The 4,983-nt window shown below is 39.8% G+C and overlaps 1 pseudogene; it reads left to right on the top strand.

Annotated features, from left to right (window-relative positions):
• The first annotated feature begins 1,211 nt into the window (after positions 1-1,211).
• Positions 1,212-4,764, top strand: LOC102476214 (translin-associated protein X pseudogene; annotated as a pseudogene).
• The last annotated feature ends 219 nt before the right edge of the window (positions 4,765-4,983 follow it).

Raw genomic sequence — 4,983 nt, 5'->3', positions numbered from 1 at the left:
TTTTCCCCCACACCTACCATCCACCACCCACTCTACTGTTTTCTCTCTTACTGTCACTAGCACCCACATCAGTCCTCTCCAACATCACATGTTCAGTTTTCTCATCCTCTGTCACAACACAGTACAACATGAGTGGGAATAAACAACGTTTATCTTTTAAAGTCTGGCTCATTTTGCTAAACATTAAATCTTCTATATTTATCTATTTGAGTTAAATGATAGGATCTCATTATTTTTTATCATTATGTATGTATGTATGTGACAGTTTTTCCACCCAATCATCAGTTTGGGGCACTCAGGTTGTATTTCTGATTTAGGTTGTCTACCAAAGAAAATGACTGAGGTTTAATTGTAGAGCAATGAGCTGTGATTATCTGGAATTGCTGGGCTTGTAATTTCACTATTTCCCCTGACTACAAAAACAGTGGTTTACCACCTCAAGACATCTTCTGCCTGTTCTGCAATATCAGTCTTTATCTCTTCCACAAATAAACTTGAAAGTAAGAATATTTTGAATGTATAACTTTTCCACTATTTTCAATAAACAATTTAAGATGACAAATGAAATGGAACAATGCAGTTAAAATTTAAAGCAAAAAGGAAGTTCATAAGAACTCAATAAAAATAAAAATCCTGCTTCATAAAAGTGTAACTTTCCATGAACATAGTCTTCCCAAATCTATTCCATCACTTTCTGCCATTTCTGTGCATGTTATTTTCTTCTGATTTCCATAGAAACAGTACCACTTGCACCCTATACTCTTTATGACAATAGCATTGACCCAGCTTTTTTAGGGTCATTGAGCTCCTTGTCTATCTTTCTGACCTTCTCATGAATATCAACATTTGTTTTCTAACCTTACATAGTTTATCAATTCCAGCTTGCTCACTTTTCTAAACCTTTTCATTCTTCTCCAGCCAAAAGCCAGTCCAGAGCCATTGTGCCATTTCTACCTCATTGGCATGAGCCACCCATTCTTCCACACTTCTATGGTAGTAAGTTCTCACTATTTCTGACAAGGTGTTTAATCCTGTGCCCCAGAAGAGTGTTCCCAAATACACTCAGAATGTACTCCTTATATCCTGCCCTGACTCCTGACAATCATGATAGCTATGTTCTATTTTTATGGGGGTAAAGTTACTTTTCTCCATTATGATCCCAGCACATCCCTAGATACTGACACTATACATTAACCATAGTTTAAGGCCACATGGTCATAGATGGAGGTGGGGACTATCCTGAAGGTGACTAGTGACTAGGAGGGAGAAGCCTCTGCACCTTCCTAGGGCAAGGGGAGTGGTAGATCTAATAGGGAAAGGTGCCTATTCATGCAGGCTCAGAGTGCTCAGAGGAATCTGAGAGTTCCTGATTTCAGGTAATATCTATCCAGGTGTTTCAATTCTATGTGTCTGCAAGCATATTCTGTGTTTATTGAGAGTGCACCTCATTTGGATAATGGCTTCTAATAATTAAGACCCAGGTCCAATTCTCAGCTTACTCTGTTCTGTTGCTGCATAAGGCATCCTCTCTTTGTATACTACCAAGGAGGACTCCTAGAAACTACACTCTTCCTGTAATTGACAATTATTCACTTATTTTTTTTTCTAGAAAAAATAAATATTCCAAATTATCAGTCAGGGTGAATGTGAGTATTCTCCACGAGCTCTTTTGCTCTTCCAGAAAGTTATATGTATTAAATGTCTCTTCTCTTGGCAACCCTGGTCTTAGGATTTTGCTTATTTACATTTGACAGCCCCTGCTTTAATACAAGAGGCATTCAACACGTAAATTTCATCTACTTTGTTGCTTCACTACCCTCGTAATCAAATCGTAGATGTGATTTTTAGCACAATCTTTTGTCTTGTTTTGAGAGAGAAGAATTTCTTTAAATGTTACCAGAGTGTATTCTGGTTTTCACAGCATGTCCTGAGTAAAGACATAGCTTGCCAATGTCCTTACTATCTTTTTTCACAACTTTAGGACAGTTAACAAAATCCATCCATGCACATAGTCTTTATAATAACTATCTCCCCTACACTTTTTTACTTTTAGAGAGAGATTTTTCCCATAGAGTGCGTGTGTCCACCAGAGAGACAGAAAGTGAGAAATCACCCCCTGAGGGGATGGCCACGCCACAATCTCTTTTCCTCCATTCTCCTCTAGGGATTTTGGGCATGCATGTTCACACATCCAGTTTGAGTTTAAGCCACAAGGTTCTGGATTTGAATCACAGTCCATCCACTATGTGGGAGTCCAGCAACGTAACCATTACGCCATCTGCTGGTCCCACCCCTACAATTTTATTTGCTAGAACTGTTGCAAAATGTTATTCTCTGAATGTTTTATCTCTCCCTAGAATTCATATGCTGTATCTTAACCTGCAAGGTGATGGTATTAGGAAGTAGGGCCACTGGGAGGTGATTAGGTCATTAGAGCAAAAGCCTTGTGAATGGGGTTTGTGCCTGTATAAAACAAGCCCCATAAAGATGGTTCATCTTTTCCAACATGTGAGGTACAGTCATAATGCACTCTCTATGAACCAGAAAGTGGAACTACATACACCAGAATCTGCTGGTTCCTTGGTCTTGGACTTCCTGACCTCCAGAACAGTGAGAAACAAATTTCTGTTGTTTACAAGCTACCTAATGTATGGGGTTTATTATAGCAGACAAAATGGACTCTAGATGCATGTATTGCTGCTTCCTCCTTCACCTAACCCACATCCTGTGCTACCATGTGTGAGGGACTCAGCAAGAAAGACACTGCTACACTTCAATGGTTATGACCATCAACTTACCTGCTATCAAAAGGGATCCATTCTAGCCATGTGACGGTGAGCCACAAGTTCCAGAATCTTGTTCCAAGGTTCTTCCTAGACCCATTTCCAGTATTATCCTCCATGGTATGGAGACACCCCTGGGTCTCAGAAGCAGAGAGTGTCAAGACGTTGATGGAAAAAGCTGTGAGCATGTACGTCAACTGTTCACAGTGGATACTTACGTGGGAGCTTAGGTTATATAAAACGGGCATCAATATATCTTTTCTAATCATTTAAACATTCCTGTTAAAAGGACAAGTCTAAAGATCTGCTTGAATGTGTTTTCCCACTGCTTACTTTGTTCCTTTCAAAAAGTGTAATTATGGATAAACTATGTCAGTTTGACTATAAAAGTTAATCCACTGTTTATGCCTGTCCACATTATCAATCCAAAGCAGCAAAGCAAGTTTAAGCGTATTATTTGAGCCAGCTCATAAAATTCTAAACCCAAATGCTCTATAAAACCATATTTATTTCACCCTTTCATATGATGTAACCTAATAAAGTTTTTAGATATACTATATCCTAAAATGGGTTTTGGAAGAATCCTTTCATTAATACCATACATATGGATTTCCAAATAAAGTATTAAATATTAAATTTGTAATAAGTAACAACCCAATCGATTTTTGACACTCCTAATGGAAAATTAGTAAAAGTGAGGAAAGGGATAAAACTGGAGTGATATATGAGTGGGAGATAATCAGTTTCTGTGGGAATTGAGGAAAAAGTGAGCTAGCCCCACTATTCTCAGCCATTAAGCTGCATGAGGTTCTTTTTCCAGAAACTTTCATTGTTTCTTCAAGGTTAAATAAAAAAAAATGAATAAAAGGGTTCCAAAGTGACTAAGTAACCAGGAGGAAGTTAATGATTTCTGTGATAAAAACGAAATAAATATCATCCTATATGTATTTAATCTTAAATCTAAGTGTAAATTATCATGACAGTTTTCATGATTTGATCAAGAACACATACGTAAAGTGTGCATCCTCCGGCCAGTGCGTCAACGCCAGCCAGCTGCAAAGGGCGCCTCCGTGACCTTCTCTCCCGGGACATGGCAGTATGGGGCCTGCACCGTGCGCGCTCTGCTCGCTCCAAGGCCTTCGGGTTGTCCTGGTCTTACCATAGGCTGTGATGGCAGGAGCAGCAAAGGCTCAGAAGGGTTCCAGAAAAGGAAGCATGACAGTTTCCCGCACCACCGAAGGGAAGGGAAGGATGTTCATTCGTCTTCAGCCTTGATGTTGGCCTACAAATCATTTCAGCTGGAAGTTGGTCTGGCATGACTCATGCCAGACTTGTGAAACGTGGTTGGGATATAACTGTTGAGAGTGAAAGGACCATGTTTCTCCTCCATAGGATTATAAGTGCTGATATGGAAGGAATGTTGACCGAATCAGAAATTAAATTGGATGGTGTCGGGTAGAAGGTAACACAGGCAGCCGGGGAGCTCTTGGGAGAAGACGTGCATCAGGTCCAGGAGCCGTCACTGTGGGCTAGTGGAGGCAATCTCTTCTCAACACTCCATCAAAGCAGGATCACTAATCAGTGTGGATGAAATTAATAAACTGTTGATATTTGCAACAGAAACAACGGGAAAGAAAACAAGACTCCCTCCTCAGATGCACAAGGTACGCGGTTACCTGGAGACTGAAAATCGCAGCTGTTGATGACCTCCTGGGAGTGGCAGATTGGAATGGAGAATTGATGTGGATGTGTCTTAACAGTGCGGGGAATGGGGACCTCCATAGCACCTTCGAAGTGAGCCGGTTTCTAGCCAGGCTCATGATGGGTTTAGAAGCTGTATACCTTGAAGCAAAGTCTGGCCAAGGTGGAGAACGTTTATTCTGCCTGTAAAGTCAGAGGTTCAGAGATTCCAAAAGAGATGGTGGCAGAGGCATTTTCAGTTAAAACAGAAACGACTGATCAGGAAGAAGGCATTTCTTAGAAATGCCCTACTCGGTTATTTTCTTGACACTCCTAAGAGAGACCAATTTCTAAGACTGTTGTTTAGTATTTCATTTGACTTAATTGTGGCTTTTACATAGAAATATTTTCTGCTGTATTTGTTTTAAATTGTATATAAACTGTACATAAAAGTATCAAAATGAGTCCTTTCTTAAATCTTATTCATAAAAGTTTGCATAAGTGTGCCAGCGTTTGCAGA

This window comes from Tupaia chinensis, unplaced genomic scaffold, assembly GCF_000334495.1.
Source record: "Tupaia chinensis unplaced genomic scaffold, TupChi_1.0 Scaffold000364_1, whole genome shotgun sequence".
Lineage (NCBI taxonomy): Eukaryota > Metazoa > Chordata > Mammalia > Scandentia > Tupaiidae > Tupaia > Tupaia belangeri.
This window is presented reverse-complemented; position numbering and strand designations above follow the sequence as displayed.